We start from the raw sequence: 18607 nt of genomic DNA on the forward strand, positions 1-18607 counted from the left end.
ACATCAAGGCGAGCATCAGGGCCGCAGAGTCCATTGTGGGACCTGATCCTGAAAGAGCGGAGCTGTCCACAGCTCTAGGCGATGCCCGAAAGAGTGACAAGTGCTGAAACTACTTCAAGGGGCCTAACAGTGCCCTCAGCCCTTTCTAGTCCCCGCTTCAAAGCCAACAGCAGCCTCTGGCAGTTCACCCTCTCCTCTTACTCCCTCCCTCACTCCTTCACTTTGTGGTCCTCTGGGGTGGATGGTCCTATACCACTCTCTCCGGGCCGTCAATGTCAAAGCATGAGTGAGTCCAGTCAAAGCTAGTGCCCCCCCCCTTTCTTTCTTTATGTTTTCTCTCTCTCTCTCTCTCTCTCTCGTTCCCTCTGATGCACAGGTCCCATCCCCTCTGCCTGACTGGCCCTCTCTGACAAGTGGAAATCACAGACATCCTAGTGGCAAAAGATGGAGAGTGAAGAAGACTTCAGAAGCATGTACCCTACAGCTATCAGTGTCCTGGACTCATGAAAGAAGACACCAAGCACGTCTCCTTTACTACTATATACTATAAAATCTAGTGAGAACATGTTCACCAAAAATTTAAAGGGGGTTAGAAAAAGGGGTTGCAGCATTTTCTTTTTCTTTTTTTTTTTTACTTTCTAAGATAAATAAGTGATAGAAAAGGGGGAAGAGAGGGAGCTTTACTTTGCCAAAAGGGACCTTGGGTTTTGCCCTGTGGGCATGGCAGCTTTCATTTTCCTCTTTCCTCCTTTCATATTCCCAGCCGGTTTCCGGAGTTATGATTGAGTTTCACATATTGGAGTTATATCTGGCAGCCAGACTTGTTTATCTGCTGGGGCTGATAACTGTACTGGCCTTAGTATGAGGCAGAAAGTGAGGGGAGGGAGAAAGAGAGTGGGAGGGAGATACAGAGAGACAGACCACTCATATATTCTCATCTCCTCCAGTCTTTTCTCATTGATTTAGCATGTCTTCATCAACACTCTGACCCAGGTATGGCTTTTGTTGCTTTATCTCTCACTCCAGCTTAGACCTCTGCTATGGACTCGACAGGAGTACTTGCCGAGCACGTGTCAGTCAAAGCAACCAAAAAAAAGAAAAGAAAGTATACCAGACCAAGAAGACAAATAGACGTCCGAACAAAATATTTGAAATCAAAATATATTGAATTTTACTTAATCATTCAGGATATTGGTAATGATTGAATCTGGGTTTTGTTGTCAGTGTGAATGGTAGTTTGCTAAAAGACTTTCTCATATTGATAAAGTAAAATCAAAAGAGAGCAGGTATTTGTATTAATGTAATATCTGGACAGCAATGGGGTATGGGGGGGTGGGGGGGGACGCAATTTGCATCAGTTACAATTTCACTAAATGCCACAACAGTTTTTAGACAGGGTCTGTCAAGGACTGGCTGTTGAGTCCTGTTGAAAGGAAAGTGAGACAAAGAGACTTGGGGATGGCTGCGAGAGGGGGAGAAACAAAAGGAGGACTGAGGCAAAGTAAAGGAGAGAGAGAGAGAGAGAGAGAGCAAGCAGTGCTTGCTGGACCCTGACTGCGTGCGAGGCTTCAATTATTCATGCGGCAGTGCACATGTCAAGAGCTCACAGACAAGCACAACAGCAAGGCCGAGCGCAAATCAAACAGCGCATCCATGGGCAATGCCCACAATCCACCTGGAGGAACACACCTCGGCCCATTTCTCTGTTGTTCTCGGATAAACAGAGAACAAGGCTACCTGAGCGCTGGCTGATTCTCCTCAAGAGCCAGGAGCTGCTGGAATACTCTTTGTTTGTTTCTCCCCCCCCCCACACTTTATTTACTCTATTCTTTTTTTGGCAGCAATGCTAGTGCCAGTGGGTTCCATCTTTTCATGGCTCATTAGCCTGCTGTTTCGTTCACTTTATTTCTCTGAACTAGCTATTATGCCCTTCGTGCAGTTTAAGTCCACTGTCTCTCTTTGCTGGTCCCCAACATGTTTACATTAACTACAGTTGAGGTTTGTCTCCTCAAGTGCTCGAGGTTAACGGATGGCTCCAGACTTCCATTCTCATTTTGTCTAAGTTTATCGACCTCTGCCTCGCTGTCTTCTCTATTTCTCCCCTCCATGAGCTCCCAAGCCTGCTCTTGCTGACTTTTTTCAATATTATTATTGTATTTGTTCAAGGCCCCAAAAACAAGCAGCTCCAGGAATTGCAGCTAATTATCGAAGGAGACGTGTCGGCTTGGCTGGCAGTGCAGTAGGATTTTCACAGATATGTAGGGTATAGCATACATATTCACATGAAGGAAAGTTAAAAAAAAAAAAAAAAAAAAAAGCACAGTTACAGTGTGTGACAATGTGTACATCGTAGCTGTTTAAGAGGGGTCTTGGTTTGGCCTTGAACAGTCAGTAGTCACAGACATATACTTCTTTATTGTATGCCAAAGCAGATGAAATTTGTATGTCACCAACAACAGGTTACAGTTGTTAGACTAAATATGGAAGCCTGACTGATTCTAACAGATTCTAAAAGTAGAATTCCTATCATTAACCCTGCTCACAACGTGTTTCTGTATTCCTTTTAAATCAAAGCCACCATGGTGATTACTTTGAAAAAATAAATAGTAGTTTGATCGTGTTATAGTCATATCAACTACTAAGGTGGGGTTCTATATGTTTTAATTGATTTCACAGTTCTCCAATTCAAGCATTTTGACTTTTTTGGACTATTGAAGTTTTTCTAGCATCATCTTTGTATTCATAATAGTATCACTTGTACTGTGATAACTGTGTGTTTTGAAAGTCCATGTCTGCTATTATTCTTGGCAAAGCCTTTTTGACATTCTTAATGTCAATAATATTTTCGCGGGTAGTAAAAAGGTTAATAAAATAGATAAACTGACCTATTTTAATCATTCCCACTTATTTTATTTTGACATACTATATTTTTTGCTGGCTGCATGGAGGAGTCATGGTTTGACCGGTCACCTTACGGTGAGAATATTCCTTTTCAAGTCCATTTGAGGGCTTTTCTGTGTCGAGTTTGCGCACAGAAAAGCCCTTTTATAGCATGTTCCACAGTGTGTGCATGGCTTTTTGCAGTCACCCTGGTTTTCTGCTGGAATTCAAAAACATGACGTGAGTTGCTGCGTTTAAATTGTCCATGTGTGTAAATGTGACTGTGTGGTTGCTTGTATCTCTGTGTTAGTCCTGCGATGGATTGGTGGCCTGTTTACCAAATCCAGGCACACCAAAAAATACAATTTTATTCAATTTTATTTATACAGTGAGAAAAACAACATAACCATCTCATGACACATTTACAGAGAAAAAAACCTAACAAATCAAAATGAGCACCTTCTGCATATTGATTAAAGAAGACAGTCATATGAAATCAGGCGAGTACTACAGTATAGGGCATAAAACTGTTTACATTGCGACTCCACATCCTCAAAGCCATTATGAACTGCCACGCTCACCCGAGGGTCAGCTTCTCTGTGCCCCGTTTGATTGGCCTCCTGCTGTCACCGACAGATAGCACTGATGGGTCACCTTAGGTCTGCCCCAGGCACACAGCGTGTTGGGACAGCTGCCTGCTTCACTGGAAGGCTTAAGAAAATTACACCACTTGCACTTTTTAATCACTATGTGTGGCTAAAGTTGAATAACTGTGATCAGGAATACCTCTTGGATTAATACATCTAATTACTATGCAGAGCAAGAACATGCAAATCCCACATTATTATTATTAATTATTATGATTATTATGATTATTATGATTATTATGATTATTATTTCTTAACTTTGGGACATTTCACAGTAACCTGGTAGTAACCCCCTCTTGTTTGTATCCAGACCAGTTTCCAGATAAACAAAGTGTTTCCTCTGTTTGTATGTGAACGTGTTAGCAGCCAGCCTTCGCTGCCCTTCTCACTTTACTTCACTTCAGTATTTGAAATACTTTATTGGTCCAGTACCTCCGTGCTGAATGGATCTGAAGCTGTATATTCACTCTCCTGACAGACAATGAAAAGTGCATGACAAGCCTTAGCTCAGGGAAAAAAAAATCACTTTCTTGACATAATTTTACCGGTCAGTGAATCCCATTTCTTCTACTTCAGAGGGAATTCAAACCCACAGTAATGCAATAATCTAACACGTTTCCTTTGGAGCTGTACATATATTTAGAGGTATTTTCCAGGGATGGCGCACCGACTGTTTGGGTCGTTCAGATTTCACAGAGAATCCCTCATTCTGAGTGTGTTTATCTTGTACCACCGACATATTTCTGAAGGTAAAGAATAATTTAGTTAATGTGGCATCACATTGACATGGCATAATTTGGAAACATAAAAACAGACTCTCTCTCTCTGTCTCTGTCTCTGTCTCTGTCTCTGTCTCTGTCTCTGTCTCTGTCTCTGTCTCTGTCTCTGTCTCTGTCTCTGTCTCTCTCTCTCTCTCTCTCTCCACAAAGACTCCCAGGTGTCACTTCAGAAAGTCACATGTCAACTTTGTCTGAATAGAGTCTGACCAGAAGATGTACAGCGAGCCTGCTGCTGCTGCTCTCGTCAGACTCATGTTGATAAGGATCTCTCGTTTTTCAAAACAAAATATTCCTGCAGCTATTAGCATGCACGTTTTCAAGAATTTACGCTCACAGTTTGACTTTCATGCAACGAATGCAATTTTACATGCAAAAAAGGGGCTAGCTTTCACTGCTGTATCGCCAATCTTTCAACTATGCAGATTGCTTACTTCACATTATTTGTGCAATCCCCAGTGGATAATTGGGAAAAGTGGCCACGTTAATTGAGAGAATGTCGTCTTTGTCTTTTTTGTTGTTTTTACACTTTGCCTTGCCTCCTGCGTGTTGATATTGACCTAAAGGCCTTTTGACAATGAAAGAAACCCAATAACTGTGTAATAGTTTGGGGAGTTGTGTTTTTTTTTCCTCCCCTAAAAAAGTGGCGATGCGTTTGTTATTATTCAGTAATGAGTAACAACTAACACCTTGAAAAACTTAAAAGATTTCCAGTCTGGACTAAAATTATTATAATGAACAGTAATTAGCAGAGTCTCAACGAACTGCCAGGCTCGAGTTAATCACACCCTCACTGAGGTGGCATTGGCCACATGCACACACACACACACACACACACACACACACACACACACACACACACACACACACACACACACACACACACACACACACACTTCCCCACATCCATGCGAGCAGGCCAAACAAAAACAATCTACCAAGTAAACACAGTCGGCCATGTTGATCTGCTGTGTGGACGGTGTGCGGGCGCAGGGGCGTTCTGCCCTGCGAAGGCACCAGTGACTGCTTTATCAGCATGCCATAATTTATGTTGTGTTAATTAGGTCCCTGTGGCTGTGGCTGGCTGGTAGCAGTGACTCGTCCCACGAAGGGGGAACAGGATTCCGAGAGAGAGAAAGAGAGGGAGGGAAGAGTGGGGGAGCCCTCATAAACACAGTCGCGTTAACATGCCCTCAGCAATGGCACCTAACTGAGATACAGGGATGTCATAATTAATGTTAGTGAATTATTAATGTGGCTATCCTCAATATGTTACTGTGTTGTGTGTGTACATTTGCAAGCCCATGTGATTTTTGCATGTTTACCTAGGGGCCTCTTGTGAGTATTTTTTTTTTTTTTTAAATACTAAAAGATTCCTCCTTCGCATTCTTGCAGGAGACGAATGTCATCATCTTTGATCTGGAGTAAAAGTCAGCCGCTGGAAGGGCCCAGCACCGCCATCCTACCTGCTCATTAGCTGAGGCTGAGGTCAGGGGGTCAGGCAGAAGAGAGCTGTGGCATGCTGGCACCACGGTGCAGAACTGCAGGCTCCACTGCCGCATTATTAGCTCACGGTCCGCTGCTGAGGCCCGGCGGAGGTCGCAAACTATGGTCCACTGCGGCTCCTGTGAGCGGCGCACGCACACACACACACACACACACACACACGCACACAAACACACACACACACACACACACACACACACACACACACACACACGGTGAACCTACATAAAATGGAGAGGCTGAGTGGTATTAAGATCTTTATTGACAGAGTGGAATCCCATAAGCACCTCGGTTCTCTCCCTATGTCAGATATTCCTCAAGGTGCAGATCATTCAGTTTTATTACTTTGCTTTAAAATTCAATTGTGCAGGAGATTTAAGCCTTTTGGAGGGATGAAACTCTCTCTCTCTCACACACACACACACACACACACACACACCCACACACACACACACACACACACACACACACACACACACACACACACACACACACACACACACACACACACACACACACACACACACTCACACAAACTGGAAGCAATGACAAAGTGAAACACTGATTTAAGTTTCTGTGTTTTTCACATGATTGAGATTAAAAATACAGTTTTGAATTCCAGCAATAATGATTACATTTGAAGTACCTTTTAAGAATAAAATGATGCATTTTACAAATGTATGCTTTCATTCCTCTTGTGTGCAAGTGCTTTCACAAATTAGTGCAAATTTGATCCTGTTATAGAAAAAGGTATATGCCATTTTAAAATTGCAGCTCTGATCAACACAATAAGCCACAAACTGTTTTTACACAATACTGGACTTCTACAGGTAGAGAAGTATTCAAAATATTGATGTCATAATTGAAATTGTACAATGTGATTAAAACTCAATTTTAATAGCATCATCAAACAAAACCACTTCTCATTTACCTACTGCTGTGATGCTTCCGCACATCATGTCAGATTAACTCCTCAAACACTTGGATTTTGCATTTCTGACCGTTTTAAACTCCTCGGACACTTTGGTCAAAGTTAACTCTGCGCTGGAAACAATAGTTTGATTTATTTCTATAATTCCATTTCATGTCGTGTAAGATTTACTCTGTGTTTTTAATGGAGCTTTGATGAAGTCTGGAAGGAATGTTGTCCCACCAAGATCTGTTTTTGAACTCGGTTTGTGCTTTAATAGTCACAGAAAAGCGTGTACTCGACAATGTGTTTTGTATAAACAGTGAGGTGGAGGGCCCTATTTGTGAAGAAAGAAACTATTTCTAATCATCTAAAAAAAAAAAAAAATCCTTCTAGTTTGCACAGCCTCAATAGAAGTGCCTGATTATCACTGTCAGAGATCATATGTTCCTTCGACTTATGTAATTTCATTTGATCTTGAATTGAGTGTTGCAGCACTTGTGATGCATTTCAGAAAATAAAACAGTTTCACACCCAGTCTGATACATAATGTATGCATCTGAATGCAACAAGGGAATAAATATGCCTTTTGAACACACATTACAGAGGCACGGCCTGACAAGGAGCAGTTTTTTTTTTTCTTTTACGTAGCTTGTATGAAATGAAATAAAACTCCCCCTCAAGACATTTAAATTGGTAATCACCACATAGCTTTAATATCATACAGACAATAAATAATTTAGACAAATGTCCATTCGGCATAATTCATTAACTCACTCTCAAATCCCTCTTTATTTCCAATCTGTCCAACCTTGAAACACTTTAATCCAGCAATGTTAAATGAGATAAAATCATAATTATGGCAGCAGAGCCTGTTATTTAAACCAGATCAAGGACATAAAGGACTTCAGGGATCATGGGATGTAGCGTGGATAGCCATGACGAAGTACGGGAGGGCTGTAAATGGACCAAATCCTCCCAGACCCCTGGCACTGAGAGAACGTATAAACCCACAGACCATGAATGTCTTTATGAACTCATGTTTAATCTTTCGTTCCCAGAGAAACAAAAAATAAACAGGCTTGTAATGATCCGTAAAAGGAATCGTCCCCCATTAATAAACTCTATCAAAGAGTGACAGCTCATACCATGAAAAAAACTAAAAAGCCTTTTTCTGCAGACGACTCCGGCTATCAAGTCTAATAAGATGTTTTTATTTACAGTAACATCAACATTCAGACAATTTGTCTGATAGCGCTGCTGGAACTGAACGCAACCCAACGCAACACTGTTTACCATTTGTGCATTGGTCTTTGGCACTGTCCATGCATTGGAGCATTTTACGTCACTCTTGCATCAGCGAGCTTTAAATAATAAGGTTTTTTTTTTTTTTTAAACAGAAAATGTTTGTCTTCACTCCTGCATTTGTCTTGAGTTATCACTGCGAGCAATAAGTAGGTAAAGTTTGTGCAGTGACCGAACAAACAGCAACTGTAGAGTGCATGTGTAGCCGGGTGGTCAGGAGGTAAAGAGTCACTGAATGGGAGAAAACTGTTTGACCGTTGTCAAAGCTGTCTGAGGTGACTTATGGCTGCGTGGGGAGATGTGTGCTCATGAAGTTGGTGGCCAGAATAACAGCAGCAGGCTAAAAGTTGCCTGCCTGTATTGTAACCACAATCAGTAGCGTCTCGCCTGCACCCGGCCACCTTAGCCGGGCTGCAGATGTACCGGAAAACCACTGCAGGAATAACAAGTCCAAGATGATGGATAAAATCAAGTCTCTATCCACAAAAGTCAAGAATCAACATGAAAAATGTCAATGTTTGCGCAGAGCGAGGAAAAAAAAAAAAAAAAAAAGACATCTTAAAATATACATTTATTCAGAGGCTGTGCAAGATCAAACAGCAAAATTGATCTGCTCTTCCTTCAACCCTTGCTCTGCTCCCTCCCCTCAATTCCCCTTCTCACCAAGTATCGACTTTCTGCACGGGCCATCGCCATGACGACTCCAGCCTGGCCCGCTGTCACCTCTCCTCAGGCCAGAAAACCCCGACTATTATGGGATAGGGTTCATTTGAACGCCTTCGGCAAAAATGTGTCTGGAGCTGAGCACAGGGGCCCGTTTACACATGATTTTTCTTTCTCACGCACGCACGCACACGCACACGCACAGACACACACACACACGCACACACACACACACACACACACACACGCACACACACACACACACACACACACGCACACAATCATCATAAACTTCTCAACCGGGCCCTCTTGTCTTACAGAAGTGAGACACTGTTTCCCCAGGGTGCACTCAGACCGCAAACTATGGCCTAATCAAGACTATGAATGCGAGCCAAACTAACGCTACAATTTCTCCTGTATCCTCTTGCATTGATCCAACAGCAAATCAGATCGCTCACTTTGTCCCATCACGTTTAATTAATCAGTCTGTTTTTAAATTGCTTCTTTGCTGACACCTTTTACAGTAGAAACGCCAGGGTTCGTTCAAAATGCTGGAGCAAATTCACAAGGTTTTGCAAAAGGCTGAGGCCAATGCAGACTGAGCAGCATGTTCACTGTTTTTCCAAGTTTGCCTTAAAAAAAAAACCAAAAAACCCATTTAAAGTTAAGAATTTCTTGTTTGTGGTGCACTTTTATTAGCTGTTGATGTTCATGTCCTTACATCCCCTTTAAAATACAATAAAATTGTCATTCTTTACAAAGATGTATTTGAAAGTGTATCTGTATAGCTAATTGTGGAATTAAAAAAATATATATCATGGCTATAATGGGAGCACACTGTGAAGAGTATTTCAACATGATGTAATGGCCAATACAAAGAAGGGAAAGCAAAACATGCCTCAATATTCTATACGGGCAGGTAATTAATGCTTTATAACAGCTCAGCCTTCTGAGCTTCTGTTCTGAGAAACAAACAAAGATGCAAAAAAAAAAAAAAAATACAAACAATCAGATCCACTGGCAAACCAACAAAGATTACTAATGCAACAACCCGTCATCTGTGGGGTGAAACTAACCTACGGTCTGAACCCAGCTCACGTTCACCATTAGTGGGGGAACAATCCAACACTTGGTGAATTCTCCTTCACAGTCATAGGAATAATAGTACTCTTAAAACATTCAATAGGTGTGTTTAAAAGATCAAACTTTAAAAAGAAATGTTTTCTCAACTCCAAACAAACGAATTCAGTGCAGATTAAAGAATTACATATAACAGAATTAAATATTGGTGTAAAACAAACCAAAAAAATGCAGTAATTAGTCTTTTCATATCTTTCTTTCTTTCTTTCTTTCTTTCTTTCTTTCTTTCACTGTTTACTTCCAATTGGAGTCATTTCTATGGAACATTGTGGGCAAGTGACACAGAGGTTATTCACTGATAGAGTGTTACTTTGTTTATAAAAGGGTCACTGTTTCTATTTGCCGTTTTGTCAATTTTTTTGTATTTTTTTTCTCCTCCGGTACAGTTTGACATAAAATGACCCATTCTTGTTCAATTATGGATAAATACCATATGCACTGACTTAAATGTTTACAACAAGTAAACCGTCATGATAAACTAACTATTGTGCTGACATCTGTATTGGTAAACATGTTTGTTTGACTGGAAGTTACCAAAGTGGGACTAACAAAGCCAGATAATGCGATAGAAAGTGGATTTACTGCTGCTTGATTTCAGAGACGTCGGCCTGGATCAGGATGGGGTGTTCTGTGAGTTTGGGGTAAATCCTGATGTAGGCATAAAACAGCGTGTAATATAAAAAATGTTTAAAAAGCTTAAACAGAAGAAGCCGGTTCGACTGCTACAAATATGGTAAACATGGTGAACACAAGTGAAGTTCATTATTGGAAGGGTAGGGACACCCTTCATGTTGTTCTTGTCTCTTTTTTATTTTATACTTGAGATCACAACTACCATACACACACACACACACACACACACACACACACACACACACACACACACACACAACCATCGCGCAACATAGCTGCACTTAATATGGTAACTGGAAAGGAACTGATTCCACAAAAATGTCTGCAGTGGTTTATGAATAAGGCTCTTTGTTAGCAGCTTTGTGCACGTCAGTGTACAGAAAGGGTTATTTTTTTTCCTTCTTTTTTCTGAGTCAGTGTGTTTTTTGTCTCACTACAAAGTCTGGAAAAGCTGTGTTCTTGTGTTTGTTTATTGAGTTGGTATTTAGGGAAATAGACAGACATATCAAACTGAAGTTTCTGACCTGGGACTTTTTATTGGTGGTTTCTTAGTGGAAAACATTTTTTCAGCACTACTTTAACACTGGTGACTTGGGTTTTGACCATGCAAATTGGCAAAAGGCAACAGAGTGAAGTGAAAAAAAACTTTTAAATTTAATTTAATTTAAAGCTCATGTATTGAACATTAGTTAAAAAGGATTAAAGTGAGCATTTCCAGTGACTATTTTCAGTGGCTAATTCATACACATTTGGTCAGTTATTGAGAAATAAAACAATAATATATTGTGAGAAGCAGGTTCATTATCATATAAAAAACATCACTTTGTAATCAGGAGTTTTAATTCTGTTTTTGGACAATTACGCTGAGATGAAAGTTTAATTTTCACTGTTCCTAAGCTCCAGTTGTTGAACAGGACAACATCAAGTTGGGCTCCATAATTACACTGTCATGTTCTCATGGTTCAGAATAATTCAGACTCGAAAGAATATCAAAACACTAAAAGTACAGAAATACGTACGGTTGTCACTGGTTAAATGCTGGGTTTGGTTCAGTGGTGCAGATATGGAAGCAGTTTCTGTGGAGGCATATCTCAAATTGGTCAGTGAGCAGGATCAATACCAGCAGGAAGAGATAGAGAGAATGATGGGCAACCCGGGCAACTTCCCTGAAGTAAATTACATTAGAAACTCAGACACTGATTCATGATTTTAAAAAAAGAGGGGAAAAAAGTACAGAGGGGAGATAAAAATTGCTGTAAGGAGGGTTTTTTTGTTTTTTTCAGTTGTTGGTTTTTTTCATGTATAAGGTCTACTTTTAAATTTAAGGAAAATTAGCAGTTGTTTTTCAATCAAGGATTCTCAGCTTCAGTCATTCATTAAAATCTGGTAACGCCACAAGATGTCTGAATACCCCCCCCCCCCCAAAAAAAAGAAAATCATAAACATGATTGCTCTAAAATACATTTACTGGAAACAACTGTGGGGAAATTATTCTTATCATTAAATTAAATTTGATATTCTGAATTGAAGTAACAAAGAAAAAATTGCCTGGCCACATATCAAATAATACACCAAATATTGAATTTTTAAGTTAATGATCAATAGTATATTGTAGCACAAAATAGTAGAATAACGACAAAGTATAAAAGATCTGTACTTATGTAAAGTACTGAAGGAAATGTTCTGAATGATGTGTGCTGAAGCCAGTCAAAGTGGTTTGAAGGCCATATTTTAGAACAACCAGATCAGTATCTTTGCTCCAATTCCTTGACCTGAAGCTCCTCCTCTGGGCTCTGGGCTTTCCAACATTGCAATTCTTTGTTAAAAGCATCCTGCTGGAAATCCTCCTCTGTAGTCCGTTCATGAATGCGATCTGCCCCCGGCCTCTTTCGATATGACAGTGAAGATGTAGGTGACCAGTGGGTGGCCCCTGAGAGAGCCAGCCCCGAGGTCAGCCGGTCACTGTCCCTACGAGGCAGCCCTGCCGCGGGTCACCTGCTGCCCACTTTCCCCTCGTTATTTATCTCTCCATGACAGTTCATTCCTCTTCCTGTCAAAGCCCCTCCTTCTCCATCTCCCCATTTTCTCCCCTCCTCTGCTGAGTTTGGCAACAGCCCTCCAATCCTTTCGCCAATACCGGCTACCCAGGCCAAGGCGCGCTGAGTCGACCCCCTTTGCATCGCCCCCGTTCGGGTCCTCTGACATGCAGGTTCAGGGGCCTTTCTAACAATGAGGCCTATGAGTGAAAGTCCACAATGTGTGAGGTGCTCTGGCCGGCTGGCAGGGCTCCTCTCAGCGGTCCACCAGAGGGGTAATTACTTCCCCACATTGGGCTTGGAACTGGACTTCTTGCCCCCTCGGATCTCCAAGGACTGTCCAGGATGCGGCACTACCTTTCATTAGGAGAGCCGCTCATGGAGGGAGAGCCTCAAAAACAGACAAAGTGAAGGCCCTCCTTTCGCTGGTGATAAATTGGCTTGCCTCACAGAGGAAGGGGGGTAGAGAATGACACTCAGAGGACATAAAGAAGATGAGGAAGTCACAAATACAATGCAGCTGAGGAGGGATTTTGCAGAAAAAAATATCTTGAGCTGATGGCACAGAAGGAAAGAGATGCAAGAGCTGCGTTTGTAGCCATGTGGGTCTGTTCTGGGCATACTAACAGAGGAGCAGACATCAAGAGGTGGGTTTTAACATCAGTGCAGCACATGATAATCACAGGAAAGTAATTGCTCTCATCTTGGCTCAGTCACTTAAACGTAGTTATCTCAAAGGCAGTTACAGGTTTCTGCACCTTCCCCTACCTCCCAGTGATCACAGCCCGAGTACAGTGACATGGTGAGGAGAAGAGGGAGTGAAGTGAAAGTGTAATTAGCAAGTGGTTTTATGTAAGTGCCCTTTGATTTATAATTCAGCATAGTGAGCGCCCCTGCTACCCAGGGCTAGTGCTCCTCTGAATTAGCCCTGCGACTGGGAGAGGCAGCGGCAAGAGGGAGGAGAGCATGACTAATTTGTGCTCTATGCAAGGTGGGTTGAGAAAGAGACGTGAGGTTCATACCTGGACCTGGCAGGCATCAGATCTTAAAACATACCATCGAGGGATTTGAGGGTATATAGGCGTCTGTCTCTCTCTCTCTCTCTCTCTCTCTCTCTCTCTCTCTCTCTCTCTGATTAGTTGAAATGACGATCAGAGTTGTTCATGACTTTGCAAGTGAACTTAAGACGGAAAAGTTTGACGTGATGAAAGCTGATCATTTGTGAAGCGAATCTAACTCGATGAAATGCAAGGCGGGATGAGGTTTACTTACGGGCTGCAACTCACACACACACAAATATGTTACTGTTTTCAAATGAAACTTGTGTATGGAGGTATTTTCCATGGGAATTGTGCAACATTATTCCCACTCCAACAGCATCTTTGATAAGGGAGGCTTCTCTGTCAGCAGTGGCCTCATTTTTCCTCTGCTCAGCTTGGTACATACTGGATTCTCTTTGGTTCCCCATGGGTCCAATGATCCCTAGATCATCTATATTCTGATGCCCTTATAAAGCTAATGTGCTGATTTTACGTTTTCAACCTGCCATGATCCCCCCCAATCCCCTCTGTTCCCTGCGGTTCCTCTCTCACACTCAACTGAGGATCCGCCGCCGCTTTGATCACAGTCCCCCGTTAAAGGTTTAAAACGTCTCAATTCCTGACGATTGTTGGGGCCTCTGTGGTTTACGTTAAGCATTTCCCTATGCCCCCTGTCCAAATTCACCACTCCTAAATGAGGTACCCTCTCTCCCTACTTCCCATCCCTGCGCTGCTTTCAAGTTCCCCCGATTGGGTGCCGCAGCTGTAAGCCCTAGATTTTGTCTCCTCCATCTTTGTCAAGCCCATTTGCCAAATACAAAAAAGACCCAATAAGCTAGGTCTTCATTGCTGCTCTCCAAAGTAATCCCCAGATCTCCCACTCTCTCGAAAATCAATGCAAAGGTTGAGATGAGGTGAAACTCCCTTCTTAACTCATCGGGCTGGGAAGGGATAGAGTCTTATGATCACTTTTTTTGTAATCGTTGTGGCTCTGTGATGAAACTAATTGTCCTATTTCATGCAGTCTGACGGCCTCACAAAAATGTCCTTTACTGCCACGGTTACCCAAACTGGAGTTGAAGGTGTCAGTGTTAGTCACATCCACATCGTGAGAAGTAACGCATTCTAACGTAACATGTTAATGTTGTGCCACTTCCTTTGGTAGTAACACACTGGTACTAATTACTCACAGTTAAGGTACAAAAACTGTTACTTTAACTGGAATTTCTGTGACCTTGTTATTATGATTGGTTACTTTTCTCGCAGAGGAAAACATTTGAAAAGCTGCCGTCTCCCTGTGTCCTGCTCAGTGCAGCAGACATTATGTGGCAGCAGCCACAATATTGTTTTAACTTCCAACTAACTGATGTAACTTCAGTTGAACTCAATGAACACAGAGCTCACAGCTCAGCTGAGGTTCCAAAGCACACGAGAGTAGGTTATTATTCCAAGTAACTAGATGGTTGTCTTCTAAGTATCAAATAGCTTCACTCTTTTTTTAATCATAGGAAAATAGTAATTATATTTAAGTATTGACCTTTAATAACTTTCCCAAAACTGGTCATACATTAAGTTCTTGTGCTTCTGCACCACAGCTGCAGTAAATAGTTCTTTTGCACATGTGCGAGTAGATGGACAATAACAACAATGGCGGCCTCCAGAGTGGCACGATTCCCAGTCCATAGCCTCCTGGGACCTGGGTTTATATTCGATATATATGTTTTATATTTCCCTGTACTCCTAGTTGTTAATGCTTCTTGCACATTGTTCTCTGTGTGTACCTGTGGGTTCATTACAAAAAACAACCAACAGCACCCACGAGTGGCACAACTTGAAAACGACATCACTCAGCCTGAGCCTGGTTTAGCAAAGCTTCTTCTTACTATTTTTTTCCCTCTGGTGAAGTTGAACATTAGATTGTAAAAAACATTTGGAAGTAGCCAAAAGACGAATCATTGAAAAAAAAAAAAAAAAAAAAAAGAGCAGAAAAAAGGTTTTAAAAACTTGATGCTAATCATAACTGAAAATCAACACACGGTCACTTCACCCCTTGTTCACACACTTGTTGAAAGGAGGGTTTTTCTCTAAATCAAAGCGAAACTGTTCCTTTTGGGTATTACCTCAGACATGACAGACAGTTGTGGTTAAACCAGTACAAGCTGCTGCTGCTGCATCCGTGAGGTCTAGTTGAAAAAGAGGGCCAGTGCTGGGACAGCAGTAATCCTGCCAGCCAGTCTTGGCTGGTGTCGGCCTGACGGAGGCTCCAAACCAGTGGGGTGGGATGTTCCGCTACAACCCTCTGCCCTATGGTCTACCATTATAATTAATATGTTGTTGTATCAAAGTTGAAGCATTTGCCTCCAAAATGTCCTGCGCACAGCCCCCTTATTAAAGACCTGACCTCCAAGCAGCTGAAGGTTGCTCTGCAAACTTGGCACACCCCCGAGCAAAAACATCTGCTTTCCTCACAGGCAGGACCGCCGCGGACCCCATGTCTCAGCTGGTTCCTACAGCCCAGCGAGAGAGCCCTTCCCCTGTCCTCGTGCACTGACCCCCACATTTATAACCCCACCCCCGCCGCCGCCGCAGCCGCCGAGACCCTCCTTAAGCCTTGGGCTTCAGCCTGGGCCTCTCCATCACCTCACTGTCCACGTGCAGCACCGTGCCAGTGTGGTCACTTTACTGCTGAGAGGACTGCTCCTGTCTTGTTATCCCCACATCACAGCCTGTCGAGGAGAAAAGGGAGGGAATGGAGGGGTGAGGGGATGTGGGGGTCATGGAGGGAGAGGGGGAGAAGGCATCTGCGCTGCTCCCACAAAGCGGTGACTGTTGGAACGCTGACAGAAGCATCTGTCATCCCCTGCCTTCACACACTCACCTGCTGTCCGAGGCCCTGACTCTTTCCATCTTCTTCCTTTTGCTTCCTCCTACTTTTTCCTCCTCCCAGGATCTCGGCGCTTTCTTTGGTGATTATGCGAAGCTCTTGGACGCCTCCTTTAGAAGCCCCTTCATGGTACGCCCACCCCTTCTCACTTTTATTAACTTAGACCCCTCGCTGAGAGCACAAACATGAGGACATGAGAAAAAAAAAAAAAAGACTTATTTCATTAATTAACTTTTTATTTAGCAAATAGCCCTCATCTCTTCCAGGACTGTTTTTTGATAATAATATTGTGCAAATGTTTACCAAAGTTTGCCAAGTAGGTGCCAAATACGGCTGTATTTATTCACAAACATTGCTGTGGTCTTAATGAATGTGCTGACCTGTCTTGTGACTACTTTATCATTCTCCAGTGGCAACGCCGTCCGTTCCCTAACACGCTGAAGGGTTGCCAGCAGTGAGGGGAAAGATGCCAATCCATGTGTATGACACACACACACACACACACACACACACACACACACACACACACACACACACACACACACACACACACACACACACACACACACACACACACACACACGCACGCGTGCACGTGTGTGCGCGCGTGCTCAAGGGCACCATCACTCATTTAAGTCCAAAGAAGGTGCCCTTCAGATGATGCCCAGAGGAGGGTGGAAAAACCAAAAATCAATGATTTCAACAAACTTCGAAGGAGAGAGACCTTTGCAATATGTTAACATTATTCATATTTGTAGCAAGACGTACAAGATGGGGTTACTTGCATTAAAGTTGTTTGTCTTTTCTGAAAGATTAAAGACGTTTTGGCTTGAAAAAAATTTTTGTATTCTAATGGAGGCTTTTACAGAGAAAAGTGGCACCGATTGTAAAGCCAACGAGGCAAATTTGTTGAATTGAGGCGATGTGAATAAAACTGACTTCACTTGACTTTTAGGCTGTTTCTTTGAGTTTGCTAATATTACTTTTAATGACACATTATACTCATATCAACATGTAAACCACACAAAAATCAAAAAAATGTCGGATTTATCTGTGTCCACTCTAAAAATGTATGTATATTAAAGTTAGTTGGCAATGTTATCATCTATATGGTTTTGTGAGTGATTGCACTCTGAGTTTGCTCTGTGATGGACTGGTGATGGATGTTTTTCATAAAATGGACTAATAAATACTAAGTGTTGTGGTCCAATCTAGTCAGGTTGAAATCAGTCCTTGATGTCAAGCAATGATGAAACCCTATTAAAAAAAAAAACAGCCTCACTTCTGACACAAAATATTGAGAGAAATTTAAAGTTGGCGATTGTGAGGACGCAAAGTACAACTACGTGAAGATACCTAAGTTATGAGGATGTTTATCCATACATAAAACTTTCTTCAAATAAAATTTGAAGAGTCTTTGTTCTTGAGTTTTTTAAAGGAGATTGAAGGAGTCCTCTGAGAATTCAAACACACAAGATAGATACAAAATGTGTCACTTTTTGTGATTTGACGAGCAATTTCACTTTTCTCTTTTTATTCCTGATTATTGATTTGTCATTAATTTGAAGATAAAATGCATTTTGAAAAAAACATTTGTTCCCGTTTACACTGAGACCCAATCTCCGCAAAAGGTACACCATGCAGTATGTGTATATATACTGCATGCATATCTGTCATATATGGATATCTGTCATATACGAGAACTTTCACGATATTGATTTAACCCCCATGCTTTTCTGAACATGTGATCATATATTTAACTGTATGACAAAGTCTACTGGACTTTCAACTACAGTTGTAAATAGAGATTTTATCTTTCATCTGGAAATAAAATAGATGAGATCTTTTGGTTGAGAAGTGAAAAAAAAATTATTTTCATGATACACTTAGAGTCCATCAACCTCTTTGGTTCTCTGAATGTAATTCAGGCTCTTTAAATCCTTTTAAATAATTCCTATGCCAGCAGCTCCACTTCGCCTTGTGCTGCTCTGTGTAACTCCAGTGGGTCACACTCCCATTGCTATAAACTGACCCCTGCTTTAATATGTACTTTTGTTCATAGAATAGAATAGAATAGAATAGAATAGGTGCTCAGGATAGGGTTACATTTGGCTGACTGAGGATTGAAACTGTTGTTGAAAACATAAAGAATCAGAATCTCATCATCTCATTTCAGATGGCAGCACA

The sequence above is a fragment of the Blennius ocellaris genome, assembly GCF_963422515.1.
Source record: "Blennius ocellaris genome assembly, chromosome: 3".
Classification (NCBI taxonomy): domain Eukaryota; kingdom Metazoa; phylum Chordata; class Actinopteri; order Blenniiformes; family Blenniidae; genus Blennius; species Blennius ocellaris.